This window comes from Dreissena polymorpha, chromosome 7 (genome assembly GCF_020536995.1).
Source record: "Dreissena polymorpha isolate Duluth1 chromosome 7, UMN_Dpol_1.0, whole genome shotgun sequence".
Lineage (NCBI taxonomy): Eukaryota > Metazoa > Mollusca > Bivalvia > Myida > Dreissenidae > Dreissena > Dreissena polymorpha.
The window spans coordinates 67,067,218-67,091,908 of NC_068361.1; the positions used below are offsets into that span (position 1 = coordinate 67,067,218).

Here is a 24,691-nt window from a genome sequence, read left to right on the forward strand (position 1 = left end):
ATTTATGAATTTATATAAAATGTGTAAAAACTTATTATATATATATTTCAATGTAAATTAAAATAAAAGTTAAGAAGAACATGTGTCGAAAAATGCGAAATAAGCCAGATATTTAATTCTGAAATTGAAAACGGCTGTACAGCCGAATTCGCCTGCATGTATACCATACATGTACGATGTGAATCTAAACTTAGTTTAACGGTTTATTTGAATTCCTGCAACGATATCTATTCATACGACACACGAACACTAACTCCGATCCTAATACAAAGACGAATGCTTCGGCTATTGTAGGAAAATGTGTACGTCACAATCGGCTCGGGGCGCTAATTTGTCTTTGCTGCATTTTATGAAATTCGGCTTTAATGTATATTTTTTCTTGCCTATATATGGTTATTGTAACATATTTTATCAATATATTACAATTAAACACATATAAAAAATCGTATATACCCGCTTTAAGTGGCTATGTGAACATCAACTGTCACCGCCCGAAAGGTAACAATAAAGCTAAACGATTTAGTGGTGGTATAGCTGTGTATGTCAAGAGCAACTTGAAACAATATATCGATTGTGAAAATAGTGACAGCAAAGGAATTATATGGTTAAAAATATCAAAGTCATTAACACATTCTGAACAAGATAAATATTTATGTCTATGCTATATACCTCCTCATGATTCAAGCTGCTATAGAAATACTAATTCCGAGCTATTTTACTTCGATTTTTTTTATCAATTATCTAGTAGTGTTCGATTTTACAGCCAACTAGGTGATATATATTTAACAGGAGATTTTAACAGTCGCACGGGTATCTCGCCCGATTTAATCCCTGATATAAGCCTTGACCGTTTTCTTGACATGCCTGGCAATAGCTTATTTGTTAATAATCTACCGACTAGGCATAACCAAGATACACAGTGTAACTATTTTGGAAATAAATTACTCACTCTATGCAAAGAAAATGGTCTATGTATATTGAATGGTAGGAAGGAAGAGGGTAAATGTACTTTTCATTCTATTTTTAGAACTAAACCTGTGGCCAGTACAATCGACTACGTTATATGCGATTATAACTGTTATGAATCTGTTACTAATTTACACGTACTTGATTTAACTGAATTCTCTGACCATTGTCCTATCTATTTTGATATGAAATGTAAATGTATTGTAAACAGCGAAAATAGCGCCTTCACTTATAAGTTGGCTTGGGATTCTTCTAAAAAAGAATCGTTTTTGAACTGTGTTGACTCGAAAAAATATGTTTTTGATAGTATAACTTCGCAACTATTATCAGGTGAAAGTACAATTGATGAATGTATGTCCGAATTAGGAAATATTATCTATGACATATCAGCATTCTGTTTTTTAAAAAGATGCTGTCCGTTTAAAAGTAATAGTTTTAAAAAGAAATGCCCTTGGTTTAACAATGATTGTAAAACAGCAAAGAAACAGTTTTATACTGCTAAGAAAACATTGTATCTTAATAATTGTGAAGATAACAAACTCTCATTTTTGAATGCAAGAAACCATTTTCATAAAATTAAAAGGAGGGCCAAAGCTAAATATTTTTCCAAAGAAAAATCTAAACTTTCTGAATTGAGTAAAAAGTCTCCTCGTAAATTTTGGAAATACATTAATAAATTTAAAAAATCAGTATCGACAAATGGCCAATTTAGTGAACATGAAATGCTTAATCACTTTGTTAACATTTCGAATACCCGTGAGGGCAATTTCACGCCCGATGAACATAACTCGGATAGAGTTAATCCTGTTTATATTGAACAGCTCGACTGCCCATTGACAATAGAAGAAATTACTAAGTCTTTTAAGTCCATGCACCGTTTTAAGTCCTGTGATTTTGATAACAATGTAGCTGATTTTTTTATCGATGCAAATGAGATTATATCGCCATATTTGTGTAAAATATTTAATTACTTGTTCGATGTTGGATCTTATCCCATATCATGGACAAAAGGTGTAATCGTCCCTATTGATAAAAAGGGCGACAAATCAAATCCAGCTAACTATAGAGGGATAACTCTTATTAATATTACTGCAAAGATTTTTTCCCTTGTATTACGTTATCGCATTAACAAATGGTGTGAGGATGAAAACGTTTTTGAAAGTTGCCAATTTGGTTTTAGAGATAACCATTCGACGACTGATGCAATCTTTCTTCTGCATGCAATTATTCAAAAAGTACTTAACTCAAAGGAAAAACTTTGGTGTGCGTTCATTGATTATCAACGTGCATTCGATACCGTTAACCATGATGCATTATGGGTTAAACTTGTTAAAGCCGGTATCAGTTGCAAAATGATTAATATGTTACAATGTATTTATAAAAATGTCCAGTCGTGTCTCAAGCTGCCTAACTTTTCAAAGGCAAATAATGCTAATACTTCTTACTCAGATTTCTTTGAAGTAACAATGGGCTTGAAACAAGGGGAGCCACTCTCGCCGATATTATTTATCTTATTTATTAATGACGTTTTTAAAACCATCAATTTGGATGATTTAACTGGAAAAGATGTAGAACTTCTCTCTATGTACATGATTTTGTTTGCTGACGACATTGTATTATTCACGACAAATCAGCTTAGTTTACAAGCCCAACTAGATGCTATATATTCGTATTCAGTAAAATGGGGCTTGAAAATAAATGTCAATAAAACAAAAATCTGTGTTTTTGAAAAACGTAAAACAGTTGTAAATTCTGAAATAAACTTAAGTATTAATGGAGAAAGCATCGAAACTGTCGACGATTTGACTTACTTGGGCATAAATTTTACCTATACAGGAAACATGAAAAACGCTGTTAAAATGTTACAGGACCAGGCTCTTAAAGCCTATTGTAGTTAATTATCTATTTTTGATAAAGTGCAATTAGACATTAAAACCAAGCTTTCATTATTTGACGCCATGGTCGTTCCAATTCTCCTGTATGGCTCCGAAATCTGGGATGTCTATAACATAAAAGATGTTGATAAATTACATGTGCGATTTTTGAAAAACCTCCTCGGCGTCAAACAGCAGACTCCAAACTATGCTGTCCTTGGTGAATTTGGTCGTTTCCCCCTCTCTATTTTATGTAAAGAAAGGGCGATACGCTTTTGGTTAAAAAATATGAAAAATAGAAATTCTCCTATCTGTAACATATACTCCGATCTGTGTAACACTGGTAGCAGTGGTTGCTGGGCCAACAGAATCAATACCTTGATTGACCATTTAGATTTTAACAATATTCGTCATAATTTCAATTATGAAATCAACTACTTTCCAAGCTTGAAAAATAAACTTAGAGATATTTTTGTTCAAGAATGGAAGGGAACTATTCAATCAATGTCTAAATTACAGCAGTATTGCTTATTCAAATCTGAATTTGTCTGTGAAAAGTACTTATTAAAAATACAAAAATATGACCTGCTGAAACAATTTGCCCGTTTTAGACTATCGTCGCACCATCTAGAAATTGAAGTTGGCAGATTCCAAGGTATTGATCGCGATCAGAGACTTTGTCGATGCTGCAATATGAACGTTGTTGAATCTGAGTATCACTTCCTACTTTGTTGTGACAATTATAGACACTTAAGACTGAAATTTATTGGACATATCTCTTGGCCTACCTTAAATTTATTCCAAACTACTATGACATCGAAAAAAATAAATAAAATATTCGGAATTTGTAAATACCTAAAAGAAGCTATGTTATATAGAAATAATACCCTTACTGAACTATCTGTTCCTTAATCCAAAGTATATCAACGTTTCGTTACATAAATAAATTTTATGTATGCATGTATATTATGCTTGAATATGTATATATGTACTTTGTTGTGTGTGATGATACTACCGTTTTTTTTTGTCTTTGCCATAATTATGTTGTAAATGGCTAAAGGCATGTTTTTATTGCTGATTGCAAATAAACTTTGAAACTTTAAACTTTGAAACTTTTATATTTCATCGTTTATATTTATAGAACTGATTTAAACCCTTTTTACAGCCGCGTGATAATAACCATTCACTATACAAGTATGCAATGTAAAACCCGTGCTTTAAGAAACAGCGCAAAATTGCTGTCGTCTGCTATGTCAAGTGCCACGAGATGGTCTAAAAACCAGGACAACTAGCTTTTTCAAAGCTGGAAACAACTCAATCAAATTAAACATAGAATACAAATTAGCGACTGTGGATCAATTAGACCAAGGAAATGATTCAATTCTGGCTCACAACAAGACATGATGCATTAAAAGTCTGTCATGTCGGTAAAATTATTGCTCAATAATATAAAGAAAACAATTAAGTATTAGATACACATAACACAACATGTACATGATTTTAGGCTTGCTATTCTTAAGAAAGGCAACCAAAATTCTAAAGATGGTTGCCGGTGAAGCAACCAATTTCGAAAAAAGAGACATGTTGTTGTTATTTTGTCTAAGTTATCTCTAAAACATAAATATGAGGATAAACAGTACCCACATCTTGCACCCACATCTTGACCTGTGCTTTAAGACACACTGGGCTTTGAATGGGTTGTGTTCATTTCAAACTTGCGATACAAAAAGAATAACACAATTTTGAAAACTGAGTTGCGTCTAAGATTATGCAATAGCGTACAAATTTAGTGCCTTCAGCGCTTTGATTATTATCAAAGTTATATCAGAAGCTCAGCTGGCTGTCTATAATGGTTTAATAACATGAAACAATAAATAATACAATTAACATCAAGAATAAGCAGTGAATTTAATTTACAGCCTGTGCCTTTTTGATTGGGGAAAAAGTGCGATAAAACATTTCAATTGGGAAAATGTAAACATTATTGTTATGATGATAAATAACAGTATACCAAATGTTAATAAGTGCATGTTTAATTGCTTTCTAAAATGCATATTATAACGTGCTGGGGAATTAAACTGCTGTTTGATAAACTCAATAAACCAATTGAGTTTATCTAAAACGTGTGTAGTATAGACTGGGGGACATAAAAATCATAACTTCCAAATGAAAGAAAAAATAAGAAATGGGTAGTTAAAGTTTAGTATTTTAATATAAAAAAGTCAACAAAATCCCAGCAAAGTTGTGGAGGTCCAGCAAGTTTCTTCACTTTTGCACTTATATTAGCTTCATGTTTTGCTAATTTCATGTTTTTGGGGCATTATATACACCTTGGCCTTAGACATCAACAGTTTAAACTAGAAGATAGGAGGCGTGTACAATTTATATTATACACAACATTTTTTTGTCTAATTCAACAGCGACACTCAGTTGCATGTTAATGTTTTCTAGTTTAACTTAATCAATACCCACAAGTTTATTGCAGAGTTTTACTAAACATATGTATATCAGCGACATTTCACATCCTGATGTAGATGTGGCTGAGTTAAATCAATAACTAAAATCACCTGTGATGCAATGACTCATTGCCCATATCTGTCATTAGTCGACATGACAAGACAGACGAACGCTGTCTTTTTTTACTACAAACCAATCTCATAACGCAAAGCATTATAACAGTCTATGTCGTAAATTACGTAGGTAAAATTTAACTAAATCATTAAATGAATAGGATATTCGTAGCAAAAATGTTGTTGCCGACGCAAAATAAAATATTTTAAGTTTGTTTTAAGATTTTAAGGTGTGGTAAATCCGACAAATATTGAACCAATTTGTTGTGGCTTTAGGTTAATGGATAAAAGTTTTGAAATTGTAATCAATTTTATCAATGGTTTTATGGTTTGCATGAATGAATTAATGACTTTTGTAAAGTGCTTGTATTTAAAATCCATTTAAATAAATGAATGTCAAAAGTCATTTTATAAAAAATTAAAGTTCTCTTTTTAAGAACATTATTTTACTTTGTTTTGAAAAAATAGATCCTTCACAATTTTTATAAAATATAAAATTGTATATTCGTGAATCACCGGAAAAAACATTATTTGTGCATAGTATTGCGGATCCTGTTGATATTTCAATATTTCAGTCTGTTTGTCAGAGAGGTTGATGTCGGTACAGAATGGAGAACATTCAGCAATGAAACAAACAACAAGGATTCATCAAGAGTTGGTGCTGCTGAGGTATGGGTATATATCACCCTCACCCTGGGGTTACTGAGCTTAGTGAATTTGCATAATGTGTCATCCTAGATTAGCCTATGCAGTCTACACTGGCTTATCAGGGGCCACCCTATCTGCTCTAATCTAATTTTTCATATATAGAAGGTCTCCACTTAGCGAAAATCCAGTCTAGACTGAAAGTGTGGTCCCTGATTAGCCTGTGCTGACTTCACAGGCTAATCTGGGACGACACTTTACGCACATGCAATAAGCCTCTTTTCTCACAGCGAGGCTTAAGTTGTCGTGTTTTCCTCTAAACAGGTCAGTTTGGGGGAATGCTAAAAGATGCAGACAAGGTGCTGTTGCCTGTGATATCTTAATGACAAATTCAAGGGTTTCAGACACATTTCATGCCAATAAGATTTTTATATGACTAACAAACGAATAACTACTACATGTATAACAATTAGCTGTGGAAATTATGTAACCCACATAGATCCTATTTACAACATGTAGTATATACTTTACTAAAAATCTTAACCCTTTTCCACTCAAAAACGCATTTTGACGCTTTTGTAGTCATTTAGAAAATTAATTTTTTATTTAAGACCTTTCTTGCTAGATTCGAGTTTTAAATGCTTCATTTTCAACCCTAAGATTCTTATAAGCAGCAAATAGTATAAAACATGAACACACTGTGAGTTACTCGCAGGCTATTCTGGTTTTATTCTGGTTGCATTTAGCCATGTTCAATTTGCTTCTGAGCAGAAAGCATTAAGCTGTTCTGTGTGTTTTTTCAGAACCCGTTGCTTCAGGGCGGTGACCTGTCAACAATGAATGCCATAGATCCTACGAGTGCCCAGCAGCTGGATGAGTTTGGGACGCCCATGTACAGGGACAGGCGTACAGTGAGTCTCAGTGTCTCTAAAACAAATTTTTTTCTTCACTATATTGTGAATGGGGTGGGAGCCATTAGGCTTGAGAAAAATCACATTGTTTGACTTTAATTTGGAAACTGGTGTTGTTTCTTTTCTAACAAATACTTTAAAATAGAGGATAACAGTGTTTCCAATATTCTATTGACTTAAGTTCATCTTTAACAGCTGAAAAGGCATTTATTTAATTTATTTATTTTGGAAAACCTTCAATTGTAAATTGTAGTAAGTCATTTTGGAAAAAAATATACTTTTTGAGATTGGGAAATTCCGCCCCAAAATTGACTAAAAAAACACTGAATGAGTAGTTCAACCAGATCTTTTATTATTGTCTTGGCTGCGTTGATCAATATTTTACAAAAGACATCTTCTGAAACAAATAAACTTTTAGTCACCAGTTCAATCGCTCCAGACTTGAGTGGGTAAACAGATACACTTTTAGTCACCAGTTCAATCCCTCCAGACTTGAGTGGGTAAACAGATACACTTTTAGTCACCAGTTCAATCGTTCCAAACTTGAGTGGGTAAACAGATACACTTGTAGTCACCAGTTCAATCCCTCCAGACTTGAGTGGGTAAACAGATACACTTTTAGTCACCAGTTCAATCGCTCAAGACTTGAGTGGGTAAACAGATACACTTTTAGTCACCAGTTCAATCCCTCCAGGCTTTAGTGGGTAAACAGATACACTTTTAGTCACCAGTTCAATCGCTACAGACTTGAGTGGGTAAACAGATACACTTTTAGTCACCAGTTCAATCGCTCCAGACTTGAGTGGGTAAACAGATACATTTTTAGTCACCAGTTCAATCGCTCCAGACTTGAGTGGGTAAAACAGATACACTTTTAGTCACCAGTTCAATCGCTCCAGACTTGAGTGGGTAAACAGATACATTTTTAGTCACCAGTTCAATCGCTCCAGACTTTAGTGGGTAAAACAGATACACTTTTAGTCACCAATTCAATCGCTCCAGACTTGAGTGGGTAAACAGATACACTTTTAGTCACCAATTCAATCGCTCCAGACTTGAGTGGGTAAACAGATACACTTTTAGTCACCAGTTCAATCGCTCCAAACTTGAGTGGGTAAACAGATACACTTTTAGTCACTAGTTCAATCGCTCCAGACTTGAGTGGGTAGACAGATACACTTTTAGTCACCCGTTCAATCGCTCCAGACTTGAGTGGGTAAACAGATACACTCTTAGTCACTAGTTCAATCGCTCCAGAGTCGAGTGGGTAAACAGATACACTTTTAGTCACCAGTTCAATCGCTCCAGACTTGAGTGGGTAAACAGATACACTTTTAGTCACCAGTTCAATCGCTCCAGACTTGAGTGGATAAACAGATACACTTTAAGTCACCAGTTCAATCGCTCCAGACTTGAGTGGGTTAACAGATACATTTTTAGTCACCAGTTCCATCGCTCGCGACTTGAGTGGGTAAACAGATGAACTTTTAGTCACCAGTTCAATCGCTCCAGACTTGAGTGGGTAAACAGATACACTTTTAGTCACCAGTTCAATCGCTCCAGACTCGAGTGGGTAAACAGATACACTTTTAGTCACCAGTTCAATCGCTCCAGACTTGAGTTGGTAAACAGATACACTTTTAGTCACCAGTTCAATCGCTCCAGACTTGAGTGGGTAAACAGATACACTTTTAGTCACCAGTTCAATCGCTCCAGACTTGAGTTGGTAAACAGATACACTTTTAGTCACCAGTTCAATCGCTCCAGACTTGAGTGGGTAAACAGATACACTTTTAGTCACCAGTTCAATCGCTCCAGACTTGAGTGGGTAAACAGATACACTTTACGTCACCAGTTCAATTGCTCCAGACTTGAGTGGGTAAACAGATACACTTTTAGTCACCAGTTCAATCGCTCCAGACTTGAGGGGGTAAACAGATACACTTTTAGTCACCAATTCAATCGCTCCAGACTTGAGTGGGTAAACAGATACATTTTTAGTCACCAGTTCAATCGCTCCAGACTTTAGTGGGTAAACAGATACATTTTTAGTCACCAGTTCAATCGCTCCAGACTTGAGTGGGTAAACAGATACATTTTTAGTCACCAGTTCAATCGCTCCAGACTTGAGTGGGTAAACAGATACACTTTTAGTCACCAGTTCAATCGCTCCAGACTTGAGTGGGTAAACAGATACACTTTTAGTCACCAATTCAATCCCTCCAGACTTGAGTGGGTAAACAGATACATTTTTAGTCACCAGTTCAATCGCTCCAGACTTGAGTGGGTAAACAGATACACTTTTAGTCACCAGTTTTATCGCTCCAGACTTGAGTCGATAAACAGATACACTTTTAGTCACCAGTTCAATCGCTCCATACTTGAGTGGGTAAACAGATACACTTTTAGTCACCAGTTAAATCGCTCAAGACTTGAGTGGGTGATTTGAGCAAACAGTATTTTAACTTTAAATTACTATAAAATAAATATATGGAAAATATTTTGTGCTTGAATTAAATGACGCACGTTTCTGTACAAATACATTATAATAAACATACATAGTTTTACATCTTCCAAGTTTAAAATATAGAAATGTTATTTGTGCTTCACAATGAAATTTAGTATTTTTGTCAGTTGTTTTTTTGTAAACATTTTTATAGCTTTATCATATTTAAGGAATATATTGTACAAAATTGTTCTAATAAAATTGTCTGTTAAATTAATTAGTGTTGGGAAATTCTCTTGGTGAACACATAATGCACCCTCAGGTGCAGAAAGACTTCCTTTGAAATACCCATGTGGCTAACTGTAAAGGTGTAAAAGGTAAATATTGATGAACCAATTTAGCTGGTGCCTATACTTTACCAGATGACATGATGACACAATATTATCACTGTTTTGGTATGAACTTAGACAGAATACCCTCTATTCAGTCAGCAGCACTGTTCTCCCATAGTCATAAAAGGTACTACAGGACAATTTAACACTTTGCAGAGTCCTATTAATCTATATCTATATATATCTATATATACTGCCAAGCGCCCTACATTACAGTCAGAGGGACATTATCGAGCCCGTTTCCTGGGAAGGACCAGTACTTGGTGCATATGGAGGAGATAATGAGAACGCACCCCGAGTAGGGAGCGAACCCACGAACTGCCGATCGCTAGGCTGACACCTCATCCACTACACCACCTTTGTGCATTTAATTACATCAATCACCCAACCCTTCATTTTGTAAAAAAACTAGACACAAATTAAGTTATGGGGACAATCCATTAGATTGCCTTAAATGAAACCAATAATTTTCATTTGTAGAATTTTTTAAGAGTTATAAGAGGTAAAAACGCCCTTGTTTTTGTGTTTTTATTAATCCCGAAGACACATTTGGTTGAAAATATTTATTCACAGAAACTTATAAGATGTCTCTTGATAAACATATAGCTGTAGGGGGTCGCTTTATGACACTTTTCTGTATGCCCACAGGTGAATAGTGCAGACAGAGCTTTGATCAACGCGTTCCGAGAGATCAGACAGATGGCTGATAGGCTGAACCTTCCAGAGATGGTCTCCGTATGTATGGATAGAAATCGTCAGATGACAATCTATATGGACTGGGCATAAACTAGTTATTGGTCAATTACTGTAAAATCATTATTATTGGACAAACATTTATGTTGAATCCATGTGTTGAGCGTAAAACTAATTGAATACAAACACATAAAAAAGAATGAAATTTTATATTTACGAATATAAATGTTTTTTTCTGTATATCCAGGTAGCCAGTAGTAGTGTATTGTTGATAATCTATCTTACAAGATACATGTTTCTTGTTTGCTACATAAGATTTATAAATATACAAGCTACTCCCGTTATCACGACATGGGATATCTCGATTTTCTCGATATGTCGAAGTAAGCTCAGTGTCCCAACTTTTTTCCTTCTTTATATATATTAATAAACATCCCATATCTCGATTTTTGTTATGTAGAATAATTCGATATCTGGATATAAAAATGTATCCCGAGTCCCGATTTTGCATGTATTAACTGTGGTTTATGTGCGAATAACTGTCCCGGTGTCGGCAAAGGTGAGAAATTTTTTCTGAGATACTTCACCGTCACGCTTCGCCAGGCTGCTCCCGATTCTATGCGGTAGATAATCAATCCGTTAATTGCATCCATGATCACACGTGTGTAATGTCGTTAGCCATTAACTCTTGAGTAAGGCCTGTCACGTTAACTGCAATTAATACCCAGCCTGCCGAAAGGCCGAAAGACTAATTGTTTTAACAAACAACATTCCAAAATGCTTTGAGTTATATTTTTGCGTATATAAACCGTCGCAAAGTTGCAGAACTACATAATGTACATGTACAGTTCAGTATTCCGGAACGTGATTTACGCATGTTCAGATAGAAAACCCTCGTCTTGATTGGACGTCAATTGCATCATAACTTTAAAAAGCAACATAACCAGATGTTTACTCGACAGTTTAGAAAAATGATAACCGCATGTGTTCATGCAATTCTGTAACACTTAAAACGTCATTTTAAGCATTTACATAGCAAACAAATTTAATCGTGCCTCGTTAAAACGCGTATGTATCAGGTAATAGATAGGGTAGTAGAGTACTAGAGACTATTTTACCACACGGTGACGCCTTTAGTTAGACCACTTAGCAGGTATATAGATGTTAAAATTTTCGTCTCATTTTGTTTTAAAAATACCTTATCGGATATCTCGAAATCTCGTTATCTCAATATTTTTTCTTGTTCCCGCCAACTTCGAGATAACGAAAGTGGACTGTAATAACATTGATCTAAATTAACATAATTTTCCTTACAATAATTTTAATTTGCAAAAAAAAAAATTCTGTCAGAGGAGACCCCAATTGTGCATTTCATCCTAGGAACGTAAAAACACCCTGTTTAAGCAGGTCAATGATACAAAATCCTTGAAAGGTCGTAGTAATGATGCCGTCTGCTCTGCGTGCATGTACATAGCTTGTCGTCAGGAGGGTGTACCAAGGACATTCAAAGGTGAATTCTGATTATTGTAAATGATGCTTGCTTAGAAGTTATTGAAAAAATTGAAAATAAAAAATATAAGGTGTCACAGGTAAGTACTTATGATTTTTCGACACTATATACAACGCTTCCTCACGCTTTAATAAAATCAAAACTTGTCTCTTTGATTGAAAAAACTTTTGCTAGAGAGAAATGTTTGTATCTAGCTTTAAACACTAAAACAGCTTTTTTTTACTAATCAGATATTAGATAATTACATCATTTGGACTGGTCTTGACTTTTGTGCAGCACTTACTTTTCTTTTGGATAACTTGTATGTTGAATTTAATGGTAAAATATTTAAACAAATTATTGGCGTTCCTATGGGTACTAATTGTGCGCCACTTATAGCTGACCTTTTTTATATTGTTATGAAAGCGAATTTATGTTAGAATTATCTAAAACTAAGCAAGTAGATTTGATTAATTGTTTTAACCTTACTAGTAGGTACATTGATGACATACTTAATTTAGATAATACATTATTTGAACAATATATTCACAAAATCTACCCAAAAGAACTAGTCTTAAATAGATCGTGTATATCCAATACAGACGCTGCGTATTTAGACTTACATTTAACTATTAATAATAATTTGATCAAAACTAGTTTATACGACAAACGGGACGATTTTAACTTTGAAATTGTGAATTTTCCGTTTCTAGATGGCAACATCCCTAAAGGACCTTCCTATGGTATTTACATTTCGCAGTTGGTACGTTATGCCAGAGCATGTTCGTGTATTAAAGATTTTAATGATCGTAATCTAATATTAACTAAAAAATTGCTAAAACAAGGCTTTTTGTATCATAACCTAAGAAATAAATTTGCTAGATTTTACTCTAAGTATGGTGATTTAATTTCAAAATATAATGTTTCTTTAAAATGGCATTTAAATAATGGAATCTCCCATCCATCATTTTACGGAGATGTTTTGAAGCGTGTCCGCAAATTAAAATATGTTAAACCAAATGTTCATATTAAACTTTTCAATTTAATTAACTTGTTTTTATCAAAAGGATACGATGCTTATGTACTTAAAAACACGTGTTTGATGGTTTTCGATTCACTATATCTTTCTTCCCTTAAAATTTGGAATCATTAGTGATATTATAGGCATTTTTCACTGTTGAATAAAATTGTGTCATTGTGTCGTATGAACAAATCTGCATGAATACTACATTATAGGCATTTTTCACTGTTGAATAAAATTGTGTCATTGTGTCGTATGAACAAATCTGCATGTAAACTACATTTGGACTCAAATCGTACATCAGGTCATTTCTGTCTTCAGTTGTCAAAACACCTATATACTGTTTGATTCCAATAATGTCGCTTTAATGGAATTACCATTTGTATTCATTTGCTTCTTAATATTAAATCACGTAAACTTGTTTTATTAGTAGCACAGCCCCATTAATATTTTTATTTAGGACTGCCCTTGGAATTTGTTCACGTCATTATGTCATTATGGATTTTTGTGACGTCATACGACCGACTTTCCCAGTTGTAATCTACATGCATAGGTCATTGGGTTTATAACGTTCCATTTTATTTATATTTTCTCTCTGATAGGCGTTTCTTGTTTGATTTAATTATTTTTAATTTGTTTAGCAGTCACATAAACAACCAAGCTATGTAATATGGAATTTTTACACCCATTGTTGCTGCTTCTTCCTGTATTTGCGCGATGATTATCTGAGATATTAACTCTATGATTCTACATTCTCAAATCTTTTCTATAAAGAAGGAATGTAGTTGACAATTGTTAATAGTTGTAATTCTGTTACTCTTGTATCTTCAATGCAATTGAGTAATTAAATAGTAATTAAAGTGAATGCGTTTTAATTCCCTTTTATTATTGTTTAATTTGAGTTACTATGCTATGACGTTAAATTTTATTTACACTTAAATGTATTATGAATATTGCTGGGCCAAGTGTGAGGTTGAGCGCTCTATAACCAGGTTTAAACCCCCTATGCTTTGCATTGACCGTTCCAAGGCGGTGACCCCAGCTTTATTCATATTTTGTGTTTATGTTGGTTTGTATTGTGCTGTTTTGTACTGTTTGGGCAATCGGTCACTTGCCTTAAATAAAGGACCAACTAATTGTTGTTAATGAAAATTCAATACTGCTCCAGCAGCTGGAGTTTCACTTCTTTATATTGCTATGCGAAAGCTCTGGGCTTAATTCATGTTCATAAAATGTCGTCCCAGATTAGCCTCTGCAGTCTGTGTAGGATAATCAGAAATAACACTTTCCACTTTAATGAAATTATTTGTTTAAATGAGGTCTGTTTTAAATAAAAATCTCACGTGAATTAAGTCCCGTTTTTCCATGGTGAAGCTCATATATATCATAAACGATGGATGTAACGACATTAAATTGTAAGGATGTTTTATGAATGACAAACTCTTTTCATGTGAATATGAACAAGTACTCTTGAGATATGGCTATGTTAACGTTTCCGATCGCCAAAATCGCCATAGGCGATTGAATCTTTCTGATGGCGATTAAAGTTTAAAATTTAAGCGAAAATGGCGATTTACAAAAAATCTATGTTTCTCTATAAGTGTATCATTATTCCCTTTTTAAAGAGAACATGGTACCTACTCGTTACCTTCTTTCACAGATTATGGCCATAAACGCCACATTGGGTAAGAGATAATCCACTAATAACAGATACCATGACAGGCGTTTCAAATAATAGAGTCACATTACACACAGTCATGTAAGATGCATCACGGGAAATTCTCAGGTAACTTTCCAGGCACAAAACTGTAATGTTCACCATCCAATAGGTTACGAGAATGCGTATGTGGGCGGAGTTAACTGGCGAACATTATTTTTGATTGACGTAGGGCATGAAGTAAGAGTTCACAGTTTTACCAGGTACGGAATAAAAAACGGGAAATAGAACAGTACATTTAAGACTGCTTCGGGCATCATCATCACAACTTTTAATTGTAAACACTTGTTACTTATGAAAAGTTAATTGCGAATGATGAGCAATTAATTACTTAGGTAGAGTAAGTTGTAAAAAACAATACCCGTTAATAATGTGATGCAGTACCAATTTAATTCCAGTGCATGTTTATTTAATCATGTCTATTTATAGAACTTTACACATATTTTCTACAGCCACGTGATATTAATCATTCACGATACATGCATGACATGCAAAACTGTGTTTTAATATAGAACGGGAAATTATTGTTGTCGTTTGCAATGTCAAGTGCCATGCATAGGAAGCGTGCTTTTTGCAACAGATGATGTGCTGTAACTAAACATAGACTAGCAACTTAGTACATGCAGTATTTTAGACTGAACAAATTAAATTTGAATACATGATCTCTTGAAACTATAAATAAATATGCCAATTCACGAACAATTGTTGCATTGAATGTATTTTTAAAGAATCAAGAAGCACCAGACTACGTCATTTGGCAAGTACGTTTGCAAACAAATTGGACGAGGGTGGGTGGGGGGTGGCGGATAGGAGTTACCTATCGTAAGACCCATCCAATTACATACTGGGGCGTCTGAAAACAATCTTGAGGAAAGCTCTTACATTGTATACCGTTACTGCCAATGCATGAAAATAAATATTAATATAAATGAAATGAAAAACAAACATGAAAGTATTTGATTTCAGGTAACAAATAATTTTTTTCAATATGTTTTGATTGATAATTTAAAATGCTTGTTGATACCTATAAATTCGAGGTCGCCGTGGTGTAATGGATATGGCGTCCGCCTAGCGACCGGGAGGTCACGGGTTCATTCCCCGCTGTGGGAGCGTTCTTTCGATCTCCCATATAGACACCAAGTACTGGTTCTATAGGCCCAGGAAACGGACTCGAGAGCATATCAAATAAGTAGGAATTACTTTCTATGCAATCGAGCTAAAATAAATAGGTTTAAACTAAACTAAATTCATGATACTAATTATGTTATTCATTGAGCAAATTAGATTATTATGTGAGTCGTCATCGTAGTGCTGAAATTTGGCTTCTACTTTTTAGCCCACCTGTCACGAAGTGACATGGAGAGCTTATGTGACCGTGTGATGTCCGGCGTCCGTTGTGCGTGCGTGCGTGTGTGCGTCCGACAACAATTTGTTTGTGTAGACAGTAGAGGTCAGCGTTTTCATCCAATCATTATGAAATTTGGTCAGAATGTTTATCTTGAAAAAATCTGGGTTGGGATTGTATTTGGGTAATCTGGGGTCAAAAACTAGGTCACTAGGTCAGAAAATAGAAAAACCTTGTGAAGACAAAAGAGGTCACAGTTTTCATCCAATTTTTATGAAATTTGGTCAGAATGTTTATCTTGATGGAATCTGGGTTGGGATTGTATTTGGGTCATCTGGGGTCAACAACTATGTCACTAGGTCAAATAATAGATAAACCTTGTGTAGACAATAGAGGTCACAGTTTTCATACAATCTTTATGAAATTTGGTCAAAATGTTTATTTTAAAATCTGTGGTGGGATTGTATTTGGGTCATCTGGAGTCAAAAACTAGGTCACTAGGACAAATAATAGAAAATATTGTGTAGCGGTAGAGGTCAAGTTTTCATCCAATTTTTATGAAATTTGGTCAGAATGTTTATCTTGATAAAATCTGGGTTGGGATTGTATTTGGGTCATCTGGGGTCAAAAACTAGGTCACTAGGTCAAATAATAGAAAAACCTTGTGTAGACAATAGAGGTAACAGTTTCCATCCAATCTTTATGAAATTTTGTCAGAATGTTTATCTTGATGAAATCTGGGTTGGGATTGTATTTGGGTCATCTGGGGTCAAAAACTAGGTCACTAGGTCAAATAATAGAAAAACCTTGTGTAGACAATAGAAGTCACAGTTTCCATCCAATCTTTATGAAAATTGGTCAGAATGTTTATCTTGATGAAATCTGGGTTTGGATTGTATTTGGGTCATCTGGTGTCAAAATCGTGGTCAAATAATAGAAAAACCTCGTGAAGGCAATAGAGGTCACAGTTTTCATCCAATCTTTATGAAATTTGGTCAGAATATTTATCTTGATGAAATCTGGGTTGGGATTATATTTGGGTCTTATGGGGTCAAAAACTAGGTCACTAGATCAAATAATAGAAAAACCTTGTGTAGACAAAAGAGGTCACAGTTTTCATCAGATCTTAATGAAATTTGGTCAGAATGCTCGTCTTGTTAAAATCTGGGTTGGTATTGTATTAGGGTCATTTAGGGTCAAAACTAGGTCACTAGGTCAAAGTTTAAAAAAAACTTTTGCAGACAGTAGAGGTCACAGTTTTTATCCAAACTTAATAAAATTTGGCCAGAATGTTAATCTTGATGAAATCTGGGTTGGGATTGTATTTGGGTCATCTGGGGTAAAAAACTAGGTCACTAGGTAAAATCATAGAAAAACCTTGTGTAGATAATAGAGGTAATAGTCTTCATCTGATCTTAATGAAATATGGTCAGAATGTTTTTCTTGATAATATCTGATTTTGGATCGTATATGGGTCATCTGGGGTCAAAAATTAGGTCACCGGGCCAATTCTAGTAAAACCTTGTGTAGATGAAAGAGGTCACAGTTTTCCTCACGTTTTAATGAAATTTTGTCAGAATGTATTAATTAATGAAATCTGGCTTGGGATTGTATATGGGTCTGAGAGAATTTAAGTTGATGTTTCAAGGTTAGTCAGGTGAGCGATACAGGGCCATCATGGCTCTCTTGTTTTCCTTAGCGCCAACCTAGGATATGGTCAAACAAAATTCACTCAAATAAATACTTGGGTTGGTCATGATAATGTAAAATGGCAGGAGTGTGAATATTAGACCTCCACAAAAATATAAATTCCCAAGTAGGCAATTCTGTGTGTGCTATTGTTACAGAGATTTGTGCAGTGTCCAAGGTGTCCAAGAAAGAGATAGGGCGGGTGTTCAAACTGATACTGAAGGCCCTGGAGACCAATGTTGACCTCATCACTACTGAAGACTTCATGGTGAGTGTAGCAATAGTGCTGTATAAGTCACATCATGGGGAAATGGGTCTTACGCCATATGAGGCCTGCATAGGTCCAGACCAGCCTGCCCAAAGTACTTAAGCAAAACTGATGAAACTCAGTACAGGGATAGAGAGACATGTGGGGAATATGCACTCTATTCCAATATTATTGACATACACTTTTTAGCTCATATGAGCACAACGTGCTCATGGTGAGCTTTTGTGATCGCCTTTTGTCCGTCGTCCGTTGTGCGGCGTCAACATTTGCCTTCTTAACACTGTAGAGGCCACATTTATTTCCAATCTTCATGAAATTTGGTCTGAAGATTGGTCTCAATGATATCTTGGATGAGTTCGAAAATGGTTACGTTTGCTTGAAAAACATGGCTGCCAAGGGGCCGGGCATTTTTCCTTAAATGGCTATATATGGCTATAGTAAAACATTTTTAACACTCTAGAGGCCACATTTACTGTCCGATCTTCATGAAACTTGGTCAGAAGATTCATCCCGATAATATCTTGGAAGAATTCAAACATGATGCCGGTTGGTTGAAAAACATGGCTGCCAGGGGGGCGGGGCATTTTTCCATATATGGATATAGTAAAGCCTTGTTTACACTCTAGATGCCAAATTTATTTTCCAATCTTCATGAAACTTGGTCAGAAGATTTGTTCCAATAATATCTTGTTTTCTCAGGTGAGCGACTTTGGGCCTTTCAGGCCCTCTTGTTTTTATTGCTTTGGTTACAAAAATAATTGAACCCTTAAATCTAGATTCTTCAAAACCTCAGCAACACAGCTAGTTTGGGGAAACTTGGTATGTGGAAATAGGGCCATATGGTTAAGATGCACTTAATTTTAGTTTTTTCGTTAGACAAAAAATGTGATTGCTATGGTGTAAGAAATAATGGAAACCAAACTTTGCACCCTGACATAACTGATAAGTACTAACCCTGTGTTTGAATTTGACACCATTATTTTCTGTTTTCCTGTGTTAAAGCTGTTGTTACATAAGCCATTTTGGCAACAAAGACATTTAATTTTAAAGTCCTGCTAACATATCAATTTCGCCACTTCCATATTTTTATGTATTACATCACCATACATCACTATAATTATGATAACACCATGATATCATAAGACTTGCAATACACAGACAAAATTGGTCCTGTGGTAGGGCATATTACTCATGTCCCCTCTTCCCAATAACTCTCTATATACAGCTGGTTGAGGTTTATGGATGTCCGGTTGGCACAGTTGCTTGGTGAAGGTCACGGCCAAGACCAGAAAGGTCGGGTTTCCTCTAGGTACAAGGTTTCACCTTACTGCACAATACTTCACAAGAATTAAATATGTTTGAGTGAAAAGAAAATTACTGTAAATTGCTGTTACTATTAAAAAATCATCCAAACTTTCTATCCATGTCTAATAAGGTAATTAGGTAAGCGTGCTGGGACACATTGTGTCCTCACATAATACTGTTGTGGAGGGACCTGAGACACTTTTTAATACACTCACAGGGGGTTGAGATATTTGTCATGGAAAGGCAAATTATTACTGTTCTTAACCCTTTCCCACTCAGAAGCAAATTAAAAATGTGCAAACAGCATCAAACCAGAACAGCATACGAGTAACTGTCAGACTGTTCAGGTTTTACGTTGTTTGCTGCTCATCAGTATCTAAGGGTTGGAAATAAAGCCTTTAAACTTGAATTTATTAAGAAAGGTCTTTAATTAACTTTAACTTTCTATGGGACTACAAATGCATCAAAATATGTTTCTTAGTGGTAATGGGTTAACCAAGCAGTTTGATGTCCTCTGTGTATTTTCAGTTCTTAACCAAGAAGTTTGATATCCTCTGTGTATATTAGATCTTAACCAAGCAGTTTGATATCCTCTATGTATTTCAGTTCTTAACCAAGCAGTTTGATATCCTCTGTGTATTTTCAGTTCTTTACCAAGCAGTTTGATATCCGCTGTGTATTTTAGTTCTTAACCAAGCCGTTTGATATTCTCTATGTATTTCAGTTCTTAACCAAGCAGTATGATATCCTCTGTGTATTTTCAGTTCTTAACCAAGCAGTTTGATATCATCTGTGTATATTAGTTCTTAACCAAGCAGTTTGATATCCTCTATGTATTTTCAGTTCTTAACCAAGCAGTTTGATATCCTCTGTGTATTTTCAGTTTTAACCCAGCAGTATGATATCCTCTATGTATTTTAATTCTTAATCAAGCAGTTTGATATCCTCTATGTATTTTAGTTCTTTACCAAGCAGTTTGATATCATCTGTGTATTTTAGTTCTTAACCAAGCAGTTTGATATCCTCTATCTATTTTAGTTCTTAACCAAGCAGTGTGATATCCTCTGTGTATTTCAGTTCTTAACCAAGCAGTTTGATATCCTCTGTGTATTTTTAGTTCTTAACCAAGCAGTTTCATATCCTATGTGTATTTTCAGTTCATAACCAAGCAGTTTGACATCCTCTGTGTATTTTCAGTTCTTAACCAAGCAATTTGATATCCTCTGGGTATTTTTAGTTCTTAACCAAGCAGTTTGATATCATCTGTGTATTTTCAGTTCTTAACCAAGCATTTTGATATCATTTGTGCATTTTCAGTTCTTAAACAAGCAGTTTGATATCATCTGTGTATTTTCAGTTCTTAACCAAGCAGTTTGATAATCATCTGTGTATTTTCAGTTCTTACCCAAGCAGTTTGAAATTCTCTATGTATTTTCAGGCCCGTTTCTGTTCTAACCTTGCCCTGTCTCAGACTATTCAGAAGGCTGCTACATACATTGCAACTAAGGGTATCACGTTTACAGATTTTGCTAAACGTTTAAACGAAATGAATTAAACGAAACGTTACCGTTTAAACGGCTTCCCCATGTTCGTTTTAAAAACATCAGTGCCATCGCATTTCCAAACTGAAAGTAGTACGGGTACACATGCTTATTATATCCGGAAGTTATATTCAGTGCATATCGCATTAGCGCAATGACGGCATATTAAAACCAACTGTACTCGTCGTTGTCGAACAATTGGGTTACACTTTGTGTACTAACATGCCGTAATATTTTGTAACAAAGACGAATAAATATCGAACCCACATTTCTTCAATAAGAGTAAACCTGTTGTAAAATGTTCAATGTTTTATTAAACAAGATACATTAAAACGGCTGCATCAGTATTCAGTAATGAACTCGCTTGCGTCGTCCCGTAAAAGTTTACTCACTACTTGTCACTGGATTTGTGGAGGAACACCAGTTTGTCCACTGTTGTAGAGTCTAGAGACGCCCTACGCTAAGTAACGGTAGCTCCAGCAACGGAAAACACTCGCTCCGATCGTACGGAAGTTGCTGGGACACCGGTCAGTTTTCTCGCAAGAACTGCAAGTCGTGGATAGGTGTCCATGTTCAATTTCCACCACAGAAATGGACTTTGACTTAATGAGACAGCTTTATCACACAGATAACGCTCAAGTTCTTCGACACCATTTGACGGTGTAGCACTGGTTGTTGCCTGGAAATATCCACCTAACAAAAATGCCATGTCATCTTGGTTAAGTTTTGATCGCTTTCTTGGCCCTGGTTGAGAGATTATATTTGGGCTATCGGCTGTACATTATCGGCTGAGACATCGGTAACTGTAAAGCGTCCACACGCTCAAGCACGCTCTCATGAACCAGTTTCCGCTGGGGCTCCGTCAGAAACGGCAATGATCTGTACCTGGGATCAAGAAAAATGCAAATGACCGGCAAGCTTGATGTGATTTCGTCATTGTCAATGTGATACCTTTTCACCAAATCAGAATGAACGTCTTTCCTGTCCTACTCGGTTACTCCTTTCTCCATATATTCCACAAGATCAGGTCTTATCTATTTAACTGTTCAGGGGTCATTATCAAGGTGCTGTGAAACGCACTGTTGGAAGTCATAACATTAGGGTATTTATTGGCCATATCTAATTCCAAGATATTGCTCTAGAATGCTGATAATTCAGAGGGTTAAACATCGCTCACACACTAAATGAATAATTTGATTGTAGAAAAATACAGGGGAATGCATTTTAAAAGGTATCAACGAGATAATAATAATTAACTAAAGCACATTTTAATAAAGAGCATCGTGCTTGTATTTAAATGATGGATTAAAATAAAATGAACAGAACAGAACATGTACATAGTTTATTATTGAATTGAACAACATATTAATTAATGTTAATTAAACTATGTAATGGAAAGTATATAAATGCGAAGAGTATGTAATGATCTCAGAGCATAATTATAATTATGTTATATAAAATTATAATGAAGATATTTTCCATTACACATATCACATTATTCAGAAGTAATCAATTGAATATTCCTTACTTTTTCAATGTACATCTATTAATGTCCATATAAACAAGTTGAGATAGCATAAATAGTATGCCACATAAACTTTTTAGAATTCTTGTCAATTTATAATAATAGAATGATAAGCTTCTATATACATGTATATTTAGTACTGTCATGATTGTAACCCATACTTTTCTAGCAAGGAAATTTCATGGAAAAAACATTAATGTTTAAACCAAATAGCGCCGTCTGCACCTGTGGATTGGGACATAAGCGACGGTGTTCGCTATTCAAGTTAAGACTTTTTTAACAACATCGTGGATTAGGAAAATGTGCTATATTTGGAGGAAATACCGGTTTCAGAGACGTTCAATAAATTAGCCGCGCTCTGTGAAACGGGGCTTAACGCCTGTGCGTAAAGTGTCGTCCAAAATTAGCCTGTGCAGTGCGCACAGTCTAATCAGGGACGACACTTTTCGCTTTTATTGTATTTTTCGTTTTAATGAAGTCTTTACGTAGCGAAAAAACCAGTTTATGCGGAAAGTATTGTTCCTGATAAGCCTGTGCGGACTTCACAGTCTAATCTTGGACGACACTTTACGCACATGCATGAATACCCGTTTTCACACAGTGGCTCAAATACTGATCGTGTCCGTTATTTTTAATTTTGGCAATGATACTATAGCTTTATGACGGGTTTTTGGCTGTTTGAGTCGCGTTGCTTTTGTATCTGTTGCAAATTATATTATTTTGTTTCTGCTTTCGGAGGCATTTTTGTAGTCTTTGGATCGTGTTTTGCGAAAAACACTGTAAATGAGAAGTTTTAAAGGGGAAGGTTGGGGAGTTGTACTTTCACTTGTTATTAGATTGTTATCGTAGCTATGCACGGGTTGGTGTAAGACGGCGAACGGCCATATGGTCGCAATATTTTAAATGAATAATTCTGGATACGATACATCATACTTAATGTATAACCCCGAGATCGTCGCTGTATCATATGACCAGGTGCAGTATACATGTATATAATTGGTCTACAACCAGGCACTCGGTCAATCATCAGGGGTCAGCCAGTCACATATTGGAGTGTATTAAAAAAACTGAATCACTCAGAGAGAGATTCACGATTCGCAATTTCGACATTCGGATCGATTTTTGAAAAAAAAGATAACACGTTTGTTGAATACGTTTCTAAACGTCCATATAACTTATAAGTGTTTTTAATGTGTCCGTATATAAAATAGCAGGTTAATTTGTAAGAAAATGCAATTTTAAAATCATTTCCCAGCAGTATTAACCATGTGGAGATGGTGTGCTATACATTTTTCAATTTGAAGTCCGCACGGGCTAATCAGGGACGACACTTTCCGCTTTTATGACATTTTTCGTATAAATGAAGTCTCTTCTTAGCAAAAATCCAATTGAGGCGGAAAGTGTCGTCCATGATTAGCATGTGCGGAGTGCACAGGTTAATCTGGGACGACACTTTACGCACATGCATTTTGTGCAGTTTTCTCAGAACGCGACTCAAATTATTAGAGGTAGTATTGACAATGGGCTCGACATGTAGCCTAGGTTTCGAAAATGCCTCGGTGAAAGTGTGTGCATGCACGTTTAAGTATTTCGTATGTCCTTTTTGGATAGGTGTTCAATAAATTTACTTTTCATAATCATGCCTTAATAGACAGTCAATGGAGCATTTCAATCAGCAGACCAGTTTCAAGTGATATTTACAGATATCTTCATGTCTTTTAAATTTCCGCCAAGTTATTTCATCCCTTCAATCTTTTGAAATGGCAGGACAACAATATACCTATGTACAGGAATATGACATAGGAAGTACGGACTTCGCGCGTCGCATTGTCTCATAATTATGAATATTCCTTTCTTCAAATTAATCTCGAACCTTTTCCTATAATGAGTTCCGTTCTGAGAAAACTGGTCATAATGCATGTGCGTAAAAAAAAGTGTCATCCCAGATAAGCCTATGATATCCGCACAGGCTAATCCGGGACGACACTTTCCGCCTAAACTGGATTTTCGCCAAGAAGAGACACAATTTAAACGAAAAATTCCATAAAAGCGGAAATTGTCATCCCTGATTAGCCTGTGCGGACTGCACAGGCTAATCTGGGATGACAATTTACGCACAAGCATTATGCCCAGTTTTCTCAGAACGCGACTCTAATGACACGGCCATTGAGCATTCATAAGCAAGAGATTACAAATTCGATCTTTTCCCTCTAAGTGTGACCTTGGCCTTAGAGTGTGAATGACACATCCGCTTATGATGCTGAATGATTCCGCAAAGTAATTTACAAAATCTA

The 24,691-nt window shown here is 35.4% G+C and overlaps 1 pseudogene; it reads left to right on the top strand.

The window, feature by feature from the left end:
- LOC127839788 (transcription initiation factor IIB-like) overlaps positions 1–24,691 on the top strand; it is a 48,737-nt pseudogene that overhangs the window by 10,751 nt on the left and 13,295 nt on the right.